Source organism: Canis lupus, chromosome 2, assembly GCF_048164855.1.
Source record: "Canis lupus baileyi chromosome 2, mCanLup2.hap1, whole genome shotgun sequence".
Lineage (NCBI taxonomy): Eukaryota > Metazoa > Chordata > Mammalia > Carnivora > Canidae > Canis > Canis lupus.
The window spans coordinates 9033731-9055107 of NC_132839.1; the positions used below are offsets into that span (position 1 = coordinate 9033731).

Consider the following 21377-nt stretch of genomic DNA (forward strand, 5'->3'; position numbering starts at 1 on the left):
GGTGACCCCTGGCTCCATTCTTCTCCTTGTGGCTTTTCTTGTTTCCAACCTTAGCTAAATAATTGTTACCAATCAAAGAATTAATTTCTAACTGGATGATAACAGAATTAATAGACAGAGGCTCTAAATCTCATAATTCTGTCCTTAGTTACTTAACCTCCCTCGCCACCCCCAGCAGCCAATGGTAATGGTAAGGGCGGAGGTGGGCACTTCTCCTCTCACCCTTCTGCCTAAAAGCTTTCATTATTTAAAAAGGTACTTAGGAGTCTCTCAAAGTTCATCCAAATCCAGTAGGGATTATCTTGATTTTTCCAGAAAAAAACCAACCAACTATAAAATATGTCTTTTTGCAATGAGAACTGAAATAATGTCTAAAAATAAAGCGGAACATCTGAATTTTCCAGCATTTCTGGATTGTTCTGATATGTATGTGTTGTTTTAACTGAAATGCTGCTTGGGAATATAGCATAGTTTTCTCTCAGTGAATTGTTATCTTATAATATCATATTTGAAATGTATTTTAATTGCTGATTGCAGTTTTAATACCATAAATAAGAACTCGTGTGCAATGTCTTCTAATTGTACCAGGTAACATTTAACAGAGCCCATCTCCTCGTAGAGGATGACTTTTGGTCCTGCATCTGACAAAGTGAGCAAAGTGAGCATCTGACAAAGAGAGCCAAGATAGCAGGAGCAGTCTTCAACCCACCACTCTCCTGGGCCTCTGGGATGGGGGAAAAATAACAAAGCAGCAAGTATATGGCTCTAAATTCAAACACACTGTCCTGCCAAAACCAAGATGATACCAACAAAGAAGAAAGGAGCTGAGATCAACTCAGTACCTGTTCTGTGCTGTGCATCCTACCTACATTCTTCCTTTGGTCCTCACATTTTTCAGATGACAGTTTTGAAGGTCAGAGGTCAGTAATTTGACCACAGTCACAGAGGAGTAGCAGTAGAGCTGAGATTCAAACCCGAGTCCATAGTTTATGCTGTTTGTGTCTATCTCCCTTTGCCCCTCTGGTAGCAGGGATTATTTTTGTCCCCCGCCCCCCACCCCCCACCACCACCTTTTTCTTTTTAACTCACACTTCTTGGCAGGACTCACATACTTGATCCTTTGTTCTTTTTAGACAGAACAGTTTCATTTAAAAATGGGAATTAAGAGCCAAATTTAAAGTCAGAGCTTTCATATAAGATCTTGATTTGGAAAAATAAAAAATAAAAAATAAAAATAAATAAATAAATAAATAAATAAAGTTAAAAAAAAGATCTTAAAAAAAAAAAAGATTTTGATTTGGGGCCTCTCCTCAAAAACAAAAGCATAAAAGGCGGCAACAGCACCAGGATTCCCTCATTGCAACTGACACCTGGGGGATGGCTGTGCTCCTTCCTCACGTGTCCCCAGCCCATCACAGACACAAGTTAACCTCCAGGCTCTGAAGGGCCGACATCTAAATTTGCCATTTCTGGATGAATGGTATCAAAAGAAGTCACCTTATATTCTGAATATTGTCTGCAAGCAGCGCCAGTGCCTTACATCTTGGGAATGGGTACAGTGGTTGTGGTGGTGGTGGAGGGGGTTGGGGGAGGGGGTGTCCAGGGACCAACTAGAAGCCACAAAACATAATGAAGGAAAGAAAGAAGACTGAAGAGAAAGATGGAACCTGTGATTTCATTGAGACTTGCTAATGCTCTAACCAGGAGAGATAATGAGCCAAGACGTTTGAAGATTAGTCATAAAAAAAAAAAAAAAAATTAAAGACCTGTCCTCAGCCGAATAATGATCTTCCATGAATTTTAGCTAAAGAAGATGAAAAGAACAGGAGTCAAAGAATCTGGAAACTAGAACTTGCACTGTCACCCATTTTACTAACTCACTTTGTGATCCGTAACTGGATTTTTGCATGGACAGCAGCCATGCAGGTGTAGATAAAGGAAGACTACTGTCCAGACCAGTGTTGCCTCCGGGGTTCTGGGCTTGAGGGTTATCTGGTCGAGGACCCCCTTGACCAGAATAGCCAGCAGCATTCGTGAGTCTGACTTTGAAATGTCTGACTTTAAAAAAAAATTACCAATTCCAACTTTTAAAAAAATGTTTTTTAATTCTTTTTTTTTTTTTTGAATTCCAACTTTTTAAAACACCACCTAAGCCAACCGTGGGCAGTGAAAGAAAATGTCTCTGGGCTGCACTGGCCCCCAGGCTCTCGGTTTTCTGTCCCTGGACTAAACACCAGTTAGCATTAGAATTCTGTGATGATAAGCACTGAGTAGATATAATCATCGTTGAGAAGAGAGGGGTGTAGGTGGGTATGTTTTCAGTGGAGGAGCTCTGAAAGATGAAATGTGTGGCATTCGCTAAGTGGCCCGTTTTGCCATCCTCCTCTGACTCTTGCATTTCATGAGTACAAAGTAAGAGATGTGGGCAGGTGCGCTGTGTGAGCATCACTCGCAGAGTCTGAGTGGGGAGGTGGTGCTGGAGAGGAGAAGGAGGAGCAGAAGGTACAGATTGCCCTCCAGGGAGGCATGAGTGTTGCATGAAACGCCACAGACGAAGTAGGTAAGAACATTTTTAAAACATTTAAACCTAAATCTTATGGTAGATGCTGATGTTACCCATCACAATAGCAACAGCAACGTACTGGGCATTTTTCATGAACCAGTGTGAAGGGATTCAATTTACATCTTAGGTCACCAGAAGCGTGAGAGAACCATATACAGCCAATATACAGATAAAAAAAACAAGACTTTAAGACGGATTGGGCCATTTGGCCCAAAATCTGTAGCTACTTAATTGGCAGCGTGATTCACATCAAGGCCCCTAGCTACATTGCACTTGCTCTTCACTCTTTTCTGCTTCTCTAAAAACTCAGGGGACTTATTAAAAATCCCATCGCCAAGAAGTAGTCGGATGGAGATCCTGTTGCAACTTGGAGCACTCAGGACCCAGCTGCTTGTTGCACCATCCGTTCATCTTCCAGAAGCACCAGCCAGATACAAGTCTGGTGATAAGGGTACAGTGCACTTAAAAACTATCCCCTTAGGGCAGCCCTATGGCCTAGTGGTTTAGCTCCACCTTCAGCCTGGGGTGTGACCCTGGAGACCCTGGATCGAGTCCCACATCGGGTTCCCTGCATGGGGCCTGCTTCTCCCTCTGCCTGTGTCTCTGACTCTCTCTCTCTCTCTCTCTGTCATGAATAAATAAATAAAATATTTTAAAAATATATAAAACTGTCCCCCTAAACTCTTCTTGAATTTACAAACTACCATCCTTTGGTTTTCATTCCTGGGACACAGGGTTCACAAGGTACATAATCCCTGTTCCCCCTTGACGGGATGAGCACTGGGTGTTATTCTAAATGTTGGCAAATTGAACACCAATAAAAAATAAATTTATTATTAAAAAAGAAATCCCTGCTCCCCTAGAGGGAGAGCAACTCTGGGCTAAGAGAATTAGACAGCATTTAATAATCATTGTTTCTCCTTTTGCCAATAAAGCAAAAATATTAGAGCGTGAATGACACGGTACTTGATTTAAACAAACACACACACACACAAAGAAAACAGAGCTTCTGAAAAAGAATGCTAATGCATTGAATATATTTCTATTCAGTTAGTCACTCACTTACTACATGAGAAAAATACTCTAGACACTGTTTCAGATACAAAAAGAAATGCAAAAAAAAAAAAAAAAGCAAAAAACAAAAAGAAATGCAAAAACAGGCTAAGCAGAGACATGGTCTTGAACTTGAGCCACACCAACGCTGACACCAGCGCGCACAGTCCTAGGCACTGTACACGGATGACCTCCTTTCATCCTCACCCGACTCAACTTTTCAGACTCGATCACTGACATACAAAAAGGCTAAGGGACAGGCCCCCCAAGGTAACACAGCTGCTGGAGCCCAGCTTTCAGACCTCGGCACCTGCTCCCGGGGCTCTGACGTCCTCTCAAAATTGTCAAGTGATGAAAGTGTGGTCTAACTTGGGCAGGCATGATTGTAGGATTTGAAGATTTCTCTTTCCTTTGGTTCCTTCCATTCTCTAAAAGTACATGATTCACTTAGAGTGATTCACGCGGATACCTTCAGTATTTAACCTACACCGTAGAAATCTTTTTAATGCACGTGGTAATTCCTACAGGTCGGTAGGGCTCTGTTGAACACAAATACTGAGAATTGCAGACTCCTTAGACACTAGGGTGCTTGAAATCGCACATGTAATAAAGTGTTAACTAAATGAAAAATCTCACAAACCAAAACAAATAAGTAAATATACTCGCAAACCAAGATAGGTCCTTACACGAGCCATAGGGCACGCCGTGTCCGCCAAATAAATGTCTGACGAATGAACGATGCTGTGGCTCTTAAAATGTATTTATTCATTTGACAAATCTTCATTTGGTGCCAACTCTGTGTCAGGCACCATTCTAGGCAACAGACAGATAACAGTGAACAAGCCAGACGAAATCTCTGCCTTCATGGAGTTTACATTCTGATGGAAAGAAACTGAAAATAAACAGGATAAGATATTTACTATGTCAGATAACCATAAAAGCTAAGAGGAAAAATAAAGCAAAAAAAAAAAAGTATATTAAGACAGAAATAGTTTTGCAACTTTAGATAAGGTGGCAGGAAAAGGCGTCAAAGCTTTTAAAATAATGCCCTGGTAGAGATTTTTATTTTTTTATTTTTTTATTTTATTTTTATTTTTTTGGTAGAGATTTTTAAACTTGCTTTTAAACATTTGAAATTTTAGTATCACATATATATGATTTACTATATATATAGTAAATTTGGTCAAATATATTCAAGGGATATTATTGAGTATGAGAGATGTGATTTTCTAGACTCCAAAGAAATTGTAGGAACAAGTCAAAAAGCCAGATAGAAAGAGAGGGTGTAGGGGATCCCTGGGTGGCTCAGCGGTTTAGCCCCTGCCTTCAGCCCAGGGCCTGATCCTGGAGTCGGGTGATCGAGTCCCACGTCGGGCTCCCTGCATGGAGCCTGCTTCTCCCTCTGCCTGTGGCTCTGCCTCTCTCTCAGTCTCTGTGTCTCTCATCAATAAATAAAATCTTAAAAAAAAAAAGAGTCTATCTTACAAATCACTAAAGACAGGTCTAGATTATTGTTATTTTGCTTATTTATAGTGATATCTGATCCTTGGAAACTGGATGTATTTGCAAATGAAAACTAAGTAAGTAAATCCCATCTGGAACCTTCTTGAAAATAATCCACCCTTGCAGATTCCCGACATCCTTGTGTGACCTGATGCTGCCTGAGTAGCATTTGAGGCGGAGACTGGATGCCACGGTCGGTCACCCACACACAACCCACACACAAACCTCCCCGGTGTCAGCGAAGCACTTAGGGCCACCAAGCAGATAAGGCAGTTTTGACTTTCCTGCTCTCTCCGAAACATGAAGACTCACTAATGAAAACCCACTCGGTACTAAAACAAAGTAATTTCACAAGATCAAGGCCTTAAAAGTGGGCCTGTGGAATTGGGGTTAAAATTCAAAAGGGTCCCTTAAGACACAACCGTCTGTAGCTAATTCTGCAGGAATAATAAGGAAAAGCCCTGCTCACCTCCTTGCGGTTCACTAGCCTCACTTCGCGCTGTGAGCTTAGGCATCGGGCTCCGCAGAAGAGTTTAAAGGACTTTATTTATTCTTTTTCCATTTTAATTATTGAGTTGTCTGTCCACGAAGAAACTACCAAGTTTTCAGTCTGTGAACTTGTCTCCACGTGTCCACTGTTTCCTACAATAGGTGTCCATTGTATTTTTTTAATTTTTTTTAAAGATTTTATTTATGTATATCAGAGAGAGAGAGAGAGGCAGAGACCCAGGCAGAGGGAGAAGCAGGCTCCATGCAGGGGGCCTGATGTGGGACTCGATTCCGGGACTCCATCACGCCCCGGGCCAAAGGCAGGTGCCAAACTGCTGAGCCACCCAAGGATCCCCCAGGTGTCCATTTTAAAGCATTTCAACATTTGAAAGCATTTTGCTTCTGAAAATCTACTAAGCATTGGTCAAATATTTCAGCTTCGTTGGTCCTGGTAAGAGAAAATGGGTGACTTTGATGTTTAAATATATATCCCAAACTTACTTATCCCAAACTCACTTATCCCAAACTTATTTAGTCTTCTAAATCTATGTAGATACATGATACTATATATACACACTATAGTCTGTATATACTATATATATAATAATCTAGATATATACCATACTACACATATAATCTATATATACACTGTACTATATATACATACACCATAATCTCTCTATATATTATATAAATGGTATATATTTACTAAATAGAAAAACTGTAAAGTTCTTCATTATAATCAGGCACGCAGAGAGCTCCCCAGATGCACTAGAAGTGAGACCAGCCGTCGCCCCATCAGCTCTGTTCACGTTTCCCTCCAGCCTAATAGCTTAAATGTCACAGCTCCATGCCAAACGCATCAAGGACTTTCCTGGCACCGATGTCGCTACTTCAGAGTGAGCAATACTTCAGCATCATCAGAATTAACCATCCACTAAATTCAATTTAATAAGGGCTGCATCACCCTCAGTGTTTCACCTTCATGCACAATTTATTATAATTTCACATGAAAAGCGAAAAGCTCAGAAAACACATATGCTATCACATTCCCGAAAAGAAAGCCCTTTTCCTGAGCCGTTTTCGATGCAACTCTGACTGTAATTGGGTGCCTCCTCAGATCGTCTGACACAGTGCACGCTGAAAAGGAGATTAAAGACGAAATGTCAGGGTTTACGGATCGTGAGAAATCCCCACATTCTCCTTCAGCCCCTCGGCCCTGACAAGGTGAGAAGGCCCAGGCCAGGACTCACTCCCAGGGCCTCTGTGGAAGCAGGCCCTGCCCCTGGCTCCCCTTGGCAGCTCTGCTTCCCCCACAGATGTGGGAAGGATACCACGGCTTTATGGGATTCCAAAACAAGACTGGAAGGGCACTTCGTCTGCATGTGTGTCTTTTCTTAACTTTTATTTTGTATTACTTTCTTCTGGCTGGCAAGAAAGGGAAACAGCAGGCACCACCGTAGTGCCCATAAGAAACTGCGAAAGAAAAGAAGTAAACTGTAAGAAGGGACTTTTCCTTGACAGGAAAAGCTAATATTAGGAACATGAACGAGGGTGTAAAACATCATTTTGTTGGCCTCTAGTTAAAACGGTGCATATGAGGTTTTTTATTTTATTTTTATTTTATTTTTAAGATTTTATTTATTTATTCATGAGAGACAGAGAGAGGCAGAGACACAGGCAGAGGGAGAAGCAGGCCCCACACAGGAAGCCCAATGCGAGACTCGATCCCGGGACCCCAGGATCACGCCCTGGGCCAAAAGCAGCTGCTAAACAGCTGAGCCACTCAGGGATCCCCCCTCTGAGATTATTTTAAATTCAGGATAAGGGCTATCTTAGACTTCATAGGAGGGTCCTGGTTAGATGTAGGTGATACAGATACAAAGCTCCCACGGTTAAAAAAAAAAAAGAAAGAAAGAAACTAAGAATTTTAAGGATGGGGCAAGGGAACTAAATCTTGTTTAGCTTAGCACCAACTACACAGGCCAGCTGTGTGCTCATCTTGTTAGAGGGCGAGGCTCTCCCCTAGGGAAGCAGAAGCCAACCACCAGAGTGTTCTTTCCTGCATGGTACCAGCGTGCAAACAGGTGTGTGCAGTGGGCAAAGGCCACGGGTGCCACACCAAGCCGGAGGCTCCCAGCAGCGCTGACACGCCGGAGTGACCCTCGGCCTCGTCTTGCACATTGAACAATAACTGAAATCCATCACAAGATCTCTTGCCAGTCCTCCTCAGTTAAATGGGTCTTTATTTTTAGAGAACAATGGGAATTATAGGAAGCTGGAGGTCTTACATCACAGAACTATAAATAGTCGCTGTGGAACGCGGCCCTATGTTTTTGTTTCTCGGTTTTGAAATGAAGTTGGTATTTGAGAGGGGTTTCTCATCTCCTGGGCCGTTTATGATGTCCCAATGACGTCATCTTATCTAGGTGATTAAGGACTTGTTTAGTTTTTCAATCAGACATACCACTAGCTCTCAATGGGAATTTTAATCAGAAGGATGGCTTGCTGCGCTGAGACCGTCCCAGCGAGCAGAGCATTACTGACCTTTCCTCCACAGGAAATTTAAATTTGTATCATTTGGCTGGTTAGGATTCCTGCCATTTCCCTGTGGATCAAGATTAGAGATGAACTTTCAGGCTCAATCATACACTAAAAACACAAACACATAAGCTGTGAAAAGCCAGAAGCAGAAGGATGTGTTTCCCCTGATGCAAAGGTCACCACTGTTTCTGCTCATTCATCCCAGCTGACCACGGGTTCCTATGCCTACTGCCCTCATTTAGGGAACTCAAATTGGAAAATAGCCATACTTACGGGTCCTCAGCATGTTCACTGCATTAAGATTATCTGCTATATTTAACCCAGCTCCCTCATTTGTATGTTAAGAAAAAAATATTTCCCTTGTGACAGACTAGACCTAACAGGACATTTTTTTTAATGTGTAAATGAGGTTATATTTATCAGAATAGTTGTAGTTTGGTCTAGAAAGTTTCTGATTTGTAGCAGCTAGAGAAAGAGGAAAAAAAAGATAAATATTCCTTAGAGAAACCTGCTGCTCTCAAAATAAGCAATTTCATGGCACAAACCCATAAAACGGCTGTGTCATCAAGTATTAATTAAATAGGTTGGGGGGGTCACACAGAGAACAAGATCCTCTACCCCAATAAAGTCAGTAAAAATTAACTTCGCTGACCTAGTGACCATGATCTACAGGATTAAATTTGCAATTGTTTTTGTATTTCCTAAACTGAATTCACAAACTGATATAATTATGAACCAAAACCATCTTTGGGATCCCACTGAGCATTCACTTAATGACTTAGGATGGAAAGGAAAGATTGAACGGTCTTATTCTAGAACCAAATATGAAGCAGATGTAATAATTTAAAAAAAAGACTCAGGACTAAAGGTTTATTATATCTTACTTAAAAGGTGATTTAAAAGGTGATGTTGTCTGAAACCAAGGTGAGGCTACATTTCCACCTCAACACTTATCTCTAAATTAATCTTCAATTTAATTGGTTTAGCTACACTGTAGTATCTGATTCCAAGAGGATATCCAATTAACTATTGGGAAACTTCAGGAAAATACTTAAATCTAACTTGTAACTAACATATAGGTCTAGGTTAGGAAGCAGTTTAGAAATGCTTTTTAAATATTTATAAATTTGATAATCCTATTAATTTTATAATCTGTTGGATTATAAAATACTTTGACGTTTGGTCTTGAAAGGGCTGGGATGTTTTTGTTTGTTGTTTGTTCTTAAAGAAAATTAAATCAGTGGGCTAGAGAATGTCGTATCTTGAAAGGCAGGTTTGATTATGCATTGTTTTTATGAATTGCCTTTCCAACGAAAATGAGTCACACAAATGAGAGAAATGAAAAGCATTTCAGATTTCAGCTAGGTGCAAATGCACAACTGCTTGACACTCTTCTTGGAAAAGCAATTCCAATTTGACGTTGGCAGCATCATTTCTAGCGCACAATATCAAAAATACCTTGAGAGAATGGCTTGTTCTTCACAGCAGAAGAATATGCCCCAAATTGTTTTCAGACTGAACTTTCACAGCGTGTGAAATGCCATAGCATTATTCTAATGATTAAAAAAAAAAAATGAAAAGTCAATAAAAAAAAAAAGAGTGATGCATTCATCCTTAGTTATATGCTAAAGGTGAAGAGATATCTTCCTTTATCATAAGCTGGAAAGAAAAAAATGAGTAACTACTGCACCAGACACTGTGCTAAGCAAAGACATGTCCACGTAAGCTCGCATCTCCACGATAGACTTAAGAAACTGAGTCTCCAATTCACTGGTTCAAGATCATACAGCTCAACGGGTCAGTGCCAGGGTTCGTGCCCAGAATTCAAATCCAGGTTGTGTCCCATTTCAAAGGCCCCTGTTCTCTCCACCCCATAATCAGACTGACCTGGCTCCTTCCAGTTGTGGGGCTTTCAACTCAATGACTGACCTTAGCAGTGCTGAGAGGCTGAGCCTCCTGAGAACACAGGTGGTTGCTTTCTTCGCCTCACCTGGCTCCCTTACCCCACCGCCCTGCCCTCCGGATTCTGGGCAGGACACTCCCGTCCTCCCGCTCCAGGCAAGCGGTGCATGCAAAGAGATTTTAAAGTCACTCTGGCATAATTACCCTAATCAACAAAAACGAAGTGCAGCTCAATTAAACTTTTGAGGAGAAAAGATTGTGTGGGAGTTAAATCAAGTGTAAGGTCAGGCTTTTGTAAGGTGCTCCAGATTCTATCACCTTGCTCTAATTCTTGCATATTTCAGCAGTCACTTTTTTCTTTCTTTTTTTTTTTTTTTTTTTTTGGTGACTTCACAGAAATAACAAGTCATTTTAAAAATCCCGAGATGGTTACAAAAGTACTGTTAACACACACTGTGCCTCCGCATATAGCCCACAGCACTGAGAACATTGGGATAAACTTGGAAGTCTACAATTGCAAAGTTATTTTTAAATCTAAACCAGGTGATAATTTAAAAAAAAAAAAAAAGGAGAAGAGGTGAGTGTTACTGAACCAAGTTAGATTTCTCAGTTTCCACATTGTTTGCATTGCTCCTTTCATTTCTGGCACTATCAGTGTCATAAGGGTTTGAACAAATCTAGAGCCATTATCCGGAAGGCCTCACACATGGGCTGACTTGATCATCCTGAGGCCTTTTATTCACCTCTTTCTTCAAACATCTAGTGAAATGATTTACTTGTGCGGATTCTTCATCTCCTTTTAGAATGGTAATTTCAAAGTTTCTTGAGTAGTAGTACATCAGTGATAGCAAATGACTATTATCAAATTGTCAAACAGAGGATATCTTGCACGATAACCCAACCGCCTGAAACCTTTGGTTATACGTACACAAAACAAAGAGCATGCTATTTTTAATTTAAGGAAAACTCATGGGCTTCCTGAACATTAACCATTATCCTTAAAAGACTCCTAAAATTTGGTCTAGGGTCAATGCCCTACGTGCACGCAGTAGGTTCTCAATGCATAATCTGAATGACCCCAGGCAGTTTCAACCTGGGAAATTGTCCGAGGGAAAATATATACATAAAACAGTGACTAATTTCAAAACGAGACATGGACAGAATGCATATGAGGAATGCCACGTATGAGGCAGGCCTGCAGAGGGGCAACGAGACTTCCCAGGTACGCTGAATGCAAGGCTGTGAATGGGGAGTTGCTCATTAGATGGCCCACATAAAGATGCTTGTTAGTACAGATTTTTTTGTTGTTGTTAGTACAGATTTTTATGGAGCAACCAACTGCACAGAGGGCTATTATAAACTTCGATTATGTATCTAAATTGGTATGAATGGAACACTGCTTTAAAAAGCCGTGAGGTACATAATGTTTCGAGAATTTCTATAATTTCGGAAAGGTCCCCTCACAGGCTCACCCTCCTCCACCCCACTGCTTCAGATGTTTTTATTAAAGCTAGCAGCTCAGAGGTATGGTGAATGCAGACTTAAGCCCAATGGGCTCTTCTGTCTACCGTGTTCAACCAAATAAAAGTTGGCTTTTAAGTTTTTTGTCAGCATACCCAATCTTTCAGATAGATCACGAAACCTTAAAGAGAGGAATTAATAGCATTTGAGGCTCTGTTACAGAATGAAGAATCTATAGTCGTGCATTAAAAAAATAAAAATAAATAAATGTGTGTTTACCTCCAAAGCTATGAAAAAGTAAGCTGTACCGGTCACAAGAGATTTTTGGAAAAAAAGATCAAAAGAGGGCTAATATATATATTTTTATATGACAACAGAAGACAAGCCAAATTCTCAGCGGATCTTGTCAAAGCCAGTTTGCACAGCGGCTAGACAACAAATAAGGGCATTGTTAGCAAGTCAGGAAAACTCCTGCAGAAGTCTTTGAAAATTTCCCCTCTAGGTTCTCAATTTACCCCGGGGCAAAACAAAACCAACCCTTAAACCAAAAATACACACTAGAAACTGGACCAGGGTGGGGCGCCCGGGTGGCTCAGTGGGTTAAGCATCTGACTCCCGGTTTTGGCTCAGGTCATGATCTCAGGGTCCTGAGATGGAGCCTCAGAGAGGGGTCTGGGGGAGAGAGTCTCTCCCTCGGCCCCTTCCCCACCACACCCCCAATTTCATGTGTGCATGTGCCTGCGCTCTCTAAAAATAAATAAATAAATCTTGAAAGAAAGAAAGAGGGAAAAAGAAGAAAAAGAAAGAGAAAGAAAGAAAGAAAGAAAGAAAGAAAGAAAGAAAGAAAGAAAGAAAGAAAGAAAGAGAAAGGAAGACCCTGGACCAGGCATTGAGAGGACAGCCAAGCAGGTGTAATGAAGAGATGTAAACATGGTACATGGACATATTTTCTTCTCTCCAAGGAGAGAAAGAGAATGATGAAAGGGACCTCGTGTCTTATTAAGTATCCCTAACACAGATGCCTTATGGGAAGCTAGCTGTGGCTACGTGTAGCCAAGTTAACTATGGCCAATGACTGTCGGAGGACGGCCTAGTTATGCTGTGTAGTTGAGGAGAGGCCCCCAGTTGCCGGCAGCCCCTAAAGACGGAAAGAACAACGTGTGGGTCACCAGACGTGGGTCCTTGAACTACAGTCAACCCCCTGCTTTCTACTCCGTGCTTGAGCACGAGCAGCCTGGGCCCAGAGGGGGGGTGGGGTCAGCTGCAGCTCTTAGGAGTTGTGACAGCATCAGGGCAAAGAGGGAGCTAGAAGCCACTTTCTACATGACTTTTTGTCCTTGTGATTTATCCTTTGTTGCCAAAGATGCTGGCAATAATATGTAGCACCAACCAGTCTCTGGTTTTACTCTCCACCCCGCCCCAACCCCCTAGGAGAGGAGAGCAACCATATGCACAATGTACCTGGCCGTGCAAGCGAAGTCCACCTCTGGGGAGATGTGATGTGTAAGGGCATCGCGAGCCGGAGAATGTGATCAGGAATTCTGCTAATGAGCTGGAAAAAAAAAAAAAAAAAAAAAAAAAGGTCTTCAAACAATCAGAGATGGCTACCTGCAAGAACTGGGGGTAAGAAGGTTCTTCACGGTAAAGCAGTATCGTGCTCTCAAAAGACATGACTTGAAACCATGACCGAGAACGTGACCTCACTCGAGCCACAAAAAATGGATCCTGCCAATGGGCTGTTGGTGTTTCCCCACCGGTTCAGTAGTCCCTAAACCAAGAATATAATGTGTGCGAGGGTCACAATACAAACTCCAGAAATCCATTGAGACAGATGGGTTCTGTTATGGTGTCTTTTAGTTCCTAAACTGTATTAAGTCTTCAAACTGGGAGCTAGAAGGCAAAACCAAGAAACTTGAATAATACAGACCAGGGCCGAAGATTACTAGCAAGGAGATGTAGAGTAAGAATCAAAATAAGGCTCTCTATACATTTTTTTGAAAGGGTCTTTATTTTTTAATCTTGCTGATTCTCAAGCCCACATTCAAAGATTTACTAAGATGAAATTCCAAGACACCTACTCAACAAGAATTTTCTTATTCTAATGGATGGGGCCCTTTAGATCAAGGACTTCCCCACTCTTACGGTCATAAATTTAAAAAGTTTTTAGAAATTATGTTGATAACTCCAATGGATACATACTTATCTATATAATTTATGTATTTACTGCTATACCGGCACGTCGTATAAATGATGCACACAACCAATAAAAACTTTAAAAGACGATAAACAATCTTTTTAAAGCAGGTCTACTCTTTTCTTCCCAAGTACACGATCCCTGCACGACTTGGAATGTCAACAGCCCACTTCGGACAAAACTAGTTCACTCACTGGGTGTGAGCCGCAGCCTCCGTGCACCCAGAGCACATACACACGTTTTGAGATTTTGCAATATCGTATTCAAAACACTTCAATTTGAAATGTAGTGCTTTTCCTTTGCTGTCTAGAGCCTTCTTTTATTTTAATTTTTTTTAAATTTTATTTATTTATGGTAGTCACACACACACACAGAGAGAGAGAGAGAGGCGCAGAGACACAGGCAGAGGGAGAAGCAGGTTCCATGCACAGGGAGCCCGACGTGGGACTCGATCCTGGGACTCCAGGATCGCGCCCTGGGCCAAAGGCAGGCTCTAAACTGCTGCACCACCCAGGGATCCCTGTCTAGAGCCTCCTTAAAGCACTTGTAGGGCAACGTAAGCTAGCATTTGGGGGGGGGGTTTACAAAGACAGTTTTTATTTATTTTTATTTTATTATTTTTTAAGACAGTTTTTATTACTGTCAGGAGCTGCACTTTATTCAGCAACTACTATGTGACAGGCATTTTATATTCCGTGCGGTGTGTCTAATTCTCACAAGAGCTACAAAATAGAAATTATTTTTCCCATTTTATGGAAAAAAAAAAAAAAGAAGAAGCAGCAGCCAAGTTTCATGATCAACTGTATCCCACAAGTAAGTGGTACAGGTAGGGTGGGTATCTTTAAAACCACAAAGTCGGTCTTAAAATAATAATAATAATAATAATAATAATAATAATAATAATAGAAATAAATAAAGTAAAATAAAATAAAATAATAAAATAAAATAAAACAAAACAAAATAAAATAAAATAAATAAAACCACAAAATCAAAAGGGTCACAATTACAGGACATCATGTGCAGGGCCAGTGTCTCAGCCCTTCCAGGGTTTTATTTACAGCTGGCTCCTGAAAGCAGAGGGAGGCCCGGAGGAACAAACGGTTGGTTATTTAAAATTACCTTCATTTTACAAAACCAGCTCTCAGCTGTGTGCACCTGCTGCCCTCGGCCTCCCCCCCAGCCAACGGCCCTCGGAGGCCAGAGGCCCAGGAGCGGCCCGGGCGAGTGAGGCCCGGCTCGCAGTGGCCTGAAGCCTCCAGGCCTCACCCGCTGTTTCTCCAAGCAACGCCTCTGACCTTACAGAAGAGCTGAACCAGCCGCTTGGCGCCCCCAGCCGCCTTGCTCCCGCAGACACAGATGCCCACTGGCTCCCCGGGAAAGCTCTGGGGCCAGGGGCGGGAGGCCGGGGAGGCCCTGCTCAGGAGAGAGGCCGGCTGGCTGTAAAGCCCCCTCGGCAGTTCAGGCGGCCAGGATTTGAACTCTCCCTGCTCAACCCACGGGGAATGTGGGTCACACGCTAGTGGCTCTGCAGGATTTCCTTTCCTGGGCATTTTTAGGAAGACGGAAGACATCCTTCGGGCCAAGTTGGTGGAGACGGTGGAGAAAGCAGAACGGAAGCATCTCCAGGCCTTTCCCAGGTTGTATCTGCACAGAGGCGCTCACCCCGCACCCAAAGGCCCATTGACCCTCCGTATCCCAGCAGCTCCCCTGGGAAGCTCTCCCCACACTTAACATGCAATTAGGAACTTTCTCCTCGAAAGATCTGCAGGGTATGTTTATTAGAAGCACTCACTTTAAAGTGCAAGTGTTGGGGCGCCTGGGGGGGCTCAGCGGTTGACACCTGTCTGGCTCAGGGCCTGACCCTGGAGTCCCAGGCTCCCTGCGTGGAGCCTGCTGCTCCCTCTGCCTGCGTCTCCGCCTCTCTCTGTGTGTCTCTCATGAAGAAATAAATAAAATCGTAAAAAATAGTAATAATAATAATAAAATAAAATGTGTTTGTTCTTGACTATGGCTTTCCGTGCTAACTCGCTTTGTATTCCGACGGATCACTGTGCACAGAGGACGATCACAATAAATATTTTGTGGATGGATCTAGAAAGGTTCAGTCCACGAATGCGAAGAAGCATCGAAGCCTACAGATACACGATAATAGCTTGGTCTTGGTGGTTCTATTTCCAGCCCGGGTTTGTTTTTAGAAACTTCATATAAATCGTAGCTCTCTGAGCACCCTGTGGCCTCCTAAGATCACCACGTCTGGTTCTCAACACACAAAGGAGCCTCCTCTCATTAGCGGCCACACGAAAGCCAGCACGACACAAATGGGGGAGCTCATCCCACTTTTCTAGTCACAGCCTAGGAACAATTGTCATTTCCAGCACTTCCTGTGATTTCTCTGCACGGTGGCCTGGCCCGGTGGGGGAAGGTGGGCTTTTTCAGCTGTGTATCCTCTGGCATTTCTGTTCTAGTCAGTTTTAGTCTATGTGCTGCTGAAGGGAGCACCAAAGCGTTCCTCCAAAACAAGGAAAGATTTAAAGAAAACCTGAAGGGGGAAAAAAAATAATCCCCATCTTTTTCACTTTGAGGGCTTGCTCCAGTAAACATTAAAAAAATGAATTTCAGGGTAGGGTGTAGCTAGGCCACGTTATACCAAATGTAATAGTGTATGTCCTTTACCCTAAAAAAAAAAAAATCAATTTGTCATGTTTAAGGACTGTTTTTCTGACTACCAGTGAGTCGCTTTATGTGGCCTGCCACAGAATAATTAATATTCAATCCTAGGACTATCCTTGTCCCTTAGAAATTTTTTCATTTTAACTTCAGTCACTTAATATAGGAGCATGACACCAAAACTGCACGTGAAACACTGAGAGTGACAAAACCCAAACGTCATAAATATGACAAAGTATGATACAGAAACCTACCAAATAATGCACAGTCCTGGTGAGCCGCACTCAAAGACATGTCATGAGGAAGCTCCCTGCGAAAGCCACTTCCCACGTTAGCTCGATACACATGATGTCAAGAATCCACACCTGGAAATGTTCCTCTGACTCCAAATAATTAAAGCAAACCTTCTCTCTGACCTCCTCAGCCGGCTGCACCCCACCATGAGGAGCAGCCCAAGAGAAAACAAATCACCCAAATATCCATTTACTTATTCTCTCATAGCTCTCGCCTTCCCTGACCCCCACGATTCCAATATTTCAGTGAACTACCCTCTTCTCCAACACAGCTCAGCAACCAAGGAGAAAGGGACAGGTAACAAGTGACCATTACTGCCATGCCATGATCCTTCTTTTTTTTTTTTTTTTTTTAAGAGATTTTATTTATTTATTCATGAGACACACACATTGAGAGAGAGAGGCAGACACAGGCAAAGGGAGAAGCAGGCTCCAAGCAGGGAGCCCGACGCAGGACTCGATCCCGGGCCTTCAGGATCACACCCTGGGCCGAAGGCAGGTGCCAAACTGCTGAGCCACCCAGGGATCCCCATCATGATCCTTCTTAGATTCAATTGTTCTGTTAAGTTTTTGCCTTCCCCAAGCTTCCCCATGGAGGCATTTTTTTCCCCTTCCACACAGATGGCCAACCAAGTGAGCATATCCAAAAGAAGTCGGCCCTGCTACTGAGCAGGAACAAGACAGTTCTTTCTCAGACTTGGGTCCCCCAGGATTTCAGCTCCTCTTCTTACACTGCTGTTTATTCGATCCAACACCTGACCTGGTGTGCATCTCAGGCCACCTTGCCCTTCTTCTCTCCAAGAAGAGTCACGTCCTTGGAGGTTGAAAGCTAGCTTCAGCCTTTCTGCACCCAGGGTGCCAGCATGTGCTCAGTAGAAACACTGTGGGGGGGCAGCCCGGGTGGCTCAGCAGTTTAGCACCGGCTTCAGCCCAGGGCATGATCCTGGAGACCTGGGATTGAGTCCCACGTCTGGCTCCCTGCTGGGGCCTGCTTATCCCTCTGCCTGTGTCTCTGCCCCTGTGTGTGTGTGTGTGTGTCTCATGAATAAATAAATAAAATCTTTAAAAATAAAAAAGATAAAAAAAAAAAAAAAAAAGAAACCCTGTGGGTGGGACACCTGGCTGGCTCAGTGGTTGAGCATCTGCTTTAGGCTCAGGGCGTGATCCCAGGGTCCTGGGATCGAGTCCCACATTCCTGAGCCCAATGTCTCTCTCTCTCTCTCTCTCTGTGTCTCTCATGAATAAATAAATAAAATCTTAAAAAAAAAAAAAAAAGAAAGAAAAGAAACAAGAAACTCTATGGGTGATGGTAACAGGGATGGCCATTCTCCTCTGGGCTCTGGTAGGGAGCCAGAACCCAGAACAGCCTCCTACTCAGAAACATTCAGACCATTTGGGGGGTTCATACTATACCCTAACGTAGGGGGTGGGAGGGGGTGGTGAAAGAAAGAATGGGTTTTACCTCCCGTGTAATTCTGATCAATTCAGGAGCCGCTGCCCGAAGCGCTGGGTTGAGAAAGGCAGTGAAGCCACAGCTGGCCTGCGAGAGGGCCGGCGCCCTGATGGGTTAGGGACGCCTGCCACAGCCGGCCCGTCCTAGCTCTACCCACGTGGCCGAACTCTGGACTTCGGGCCGCCCAGAGCCTGGCTACGTACGGCTCGGCCCTCTCCTGGCCGAAGCCTTAGACCGGGGACAGACGGCGGCTCAGATCTTCCAGGCAGGGAATCCTACGTAGCCTTTGATAGAAAAGTTTGGCGAAAAAAAGAAATAAAAAATAAAAATAAAAAATAAAAAACTTTTTTAAAAAAGGAAATGTTTGGCTTAGAAGGCTCCTCCTGGTGACTCAGACTTACAGGTCACGGTGCCCGGCCTGCGCTCCCTGCCCTCGCTGCCAGCTTTGCCGCAGAAGCAAGAGCGTCAGATCCAGTAGATGCTGCGATCTCCTGCCCCCGGAGCCCCCCTCACCCTTGCTCTCCCGTGGATCTCCGCCCCAAGGACAAGCCCAAGCCCAGCGGGAACAGTGGAGACTCGGTCCCCGACTTTTCAAACTCTGAAATCATTTGGTAAAACCTTGCACAGAGTCGTGACGCAGGGGTGACAATCTCCCCCAAAGGGAGCAAAGCAATGGCCTCGGCAAAGTCGAAATAACAGATCAAACCCATCCATCTTTTGTTCCTGGTAGTGTTCCCCTCAGCTAGAAAAATTCCTTAATTTTTTTGTGTGTGTGTGATGTAAAAGATCAAAGAATCGTTTTCCTAATTCTTTTTTTTTTTTAATTTTACTTATTTATTCATGACAGAGAGAGAGGCAGAGACACAGGCAGAGGGAGAAGCAGGCTCCATGCGGGGACCCCAACACGGGACTCGATCCCAGGTCTCCAGGATCAGGCCCTGGGCCCAAGGCAGGTGCTCAACCGCTGAGCCACCCGGGCTGCCCTCCTTTTCCTAATTCTTATCTAAAGAAGCGTTATTACAAAGCAAAGTACAATCTCCACCTCTAGCTCGATAATCGAATTTACTGTATTTCTGAGGCAATCTTCATCAACTTGCACTTCCCTAATCAAATTACACTGTTTAAAGAGGGAATTGGGCTTGTCCCCTCTGCATTACAAGGTAGCACTAATGCACAGCCTTGCTCTCTCTCCGCCCCAACCCTCGCAAAGCATTTATGCTACTTGGACACTGTCTCACAGCCTCTCCTCCTGCTTGCTCCGACTGAGAACAAATCACTTAGGCCGGGGTCATTTAAAAGTTCCCCTAAAGTGTTTTCAACGGTTAAAAAAAACAAAACAAAACTGTTTTCAACAGTTATAATGGAACAAAAATCTTTCCAAGATTTCTTTTTTAACATTTTGTTTAAACTTTATTGAGACCTCCTTGAAGTAAAATTTTGAACTGCTGAAACTAACATGAAATAATATGAATATGAAAATGAAATTAGCCTGTAGATAATTTATGAAAATGTCTCATTGAGACAGATCCTTGTTTTGTTTATTCTATATTTATATGAAGCATAGCTATATATCAGAAGCTTTACTTAATAAAATGGAATATATACTTTTCAGATTATATTTTAATGGAAATTGAGGGCATGTTGTTCTGAGTAAATCTTTCCAAGATTTAAAAAAAAAAAAAAAAGCATGCTATAGAGTGAGAAAAGTAAAAATATGTTGCTTTTCTCAAAAACTCAAAAAATATTCTTTGTTTAGTGAAAAGGCCAGTTTGCCTTTGTAAGTTAACTTACAGTCTTACAGAAGCTTCCCAAATCCCAAATACTGAAATTATTCAAATAATTATCACAGAGGAGGAAAAAGGCATGCACACGGGCCTCATGTGACAGAGGGAAGGGCCTGGAACAGTCCAGAGTCTGGGGGTTCTGAACCTGTGTACATTTTAATCCATCCTCCACACTTCACAGGCTTTTTTCTTTCCTGACTGCTGACTCCAGAAGCCCTGGGGCCAGAGGTACAAACACAGCCAAGGAGAAGACAGGGCCTCAAAAGCAGCTCCCCCCAGGCCGGCCCCAAGGGTGAAATCCTATCGCCACTTTATACATCAACCGAGCCTCTACAACACGGTATTTTGGCAAAAAAAGAAACCGACACATAAACTTACGTGATGCTGCAATCCCTTTAAAGGCAGACACTGTAAGATGACATCAAGTGTCTTCTGGCCAGGTGCGCCCTGTTCAGTAGGAGATATTAAACTGAATACAAATGGGGGCGGGGGGAAGAGCCCTAAAGTAGACAGAAACCATGTCAAAAGTCTAAAGAATAAATAATTCTTATACATCCTTTTGTAAAACAAAGAACCCTTTCCTGATTGAAGCATTTCTCAAAGTTTGGGTGTTCATTTAAAATCTAAGCAATTCTAAAACTTGAAAAAAAAGGGGGGGGGCAGGGAAAGAACCTTATTCCCTCACTTGCATGTTATACTTCCCTTCATTAAGAAATAAACCAAGGGTGCCTGGGTGGCTCAGTGGTTGAGCTTCTGCTTTTGGCTCAGGGTGCGATCCTGGAGACCCGGGATCGAGTCCCACATCAGGCTCCTCCCTGCATGGAGCCTGCTTCTCCCTCCACCTGTGTCTCTGCCTCTTTCTCTATGTGTGTGTCTCTCATGAATAAATAAGGAAAATCTTTAAAAAAAAAAAAAAAAAAAAGAAAGAAAAGAAAAGAAAAAGAAAAAGAAAAGAAAAGAAAGAAAAGAAAAGAAAAGAAAAGAAAAGAAAAGAAAAGAAAAGAAAAGAAAAGAAAAGAAAAGAAAAGAAAAGAAAAGAAAAGAAAAGAAAAATAAACCAAGACCATGAAGAAGTCCGGGCAAAAAGAGACCCAGGCTAACCTTTTGCTCTTGGCGGGATACCACCTACTACAGGAGCACGACAGGGCCATGGCCTGCGGAGAAAGAAGGTGGAAAGCACGAGCTATCCCCACGCATTTTGTGAACTACAGACTTGGAGTTCCAAAACTCTCTTTCTAGGAAACTGATCCTTAAAATTAATTCTCTTTACTAAACCAGATCATCGCAAACGTGCCATATCTCAAACTTCCGTCCCCATTCGTTTTGGCCACTGAGGCTCATGTGTCTTTCAGTGAAAACAAAACAAAACAAAACAAAAGAGCTACATATTTTTATTTGGCAAAAACAAATTACGTGGGTGCATGGGCAGGGGACAGATCTCACAGGTACACAGCTGTGTTTCCCCAGGGAC

The 21377-nt window shown here is 42.8% G+C and overlaps 1 long non-coding RNA gene across 3 annotated transcripts; it reads right to left on the reverse strand.

Moving 5' to 3' along the window:
- Positions 1-4387: 4387 nt before the first annotated feature.
- Positions 4388-18271, reverse strand: LOC140609825 (uncharacterized). Of its 3 annotated transcripts, none has more exons than XR_012011553.1 (3): positions 18132-18271; positions 12977-13067; positions 4388-4508 (listed from the first exon to the last, which is right to left on the reverse strand). It is a non-coding gene; the product is annotated as an uncharacterized lncRNA (long non-coding RNA). The 3 variants fall into 3 exon arrangements; XR_012011546.1 differs by lacking the exon at positions 18132-18271 and adding an exon at positions 15005-15132; XR_012011539.1 differs by lacking the exons at positions 4388-4508; positions 18132-18271 and adding exons at positions 5976-7084; positions 15005-15132.
- Between the last annotated feature and the right edge of the window lie 3106 nt (positions 18272-21377).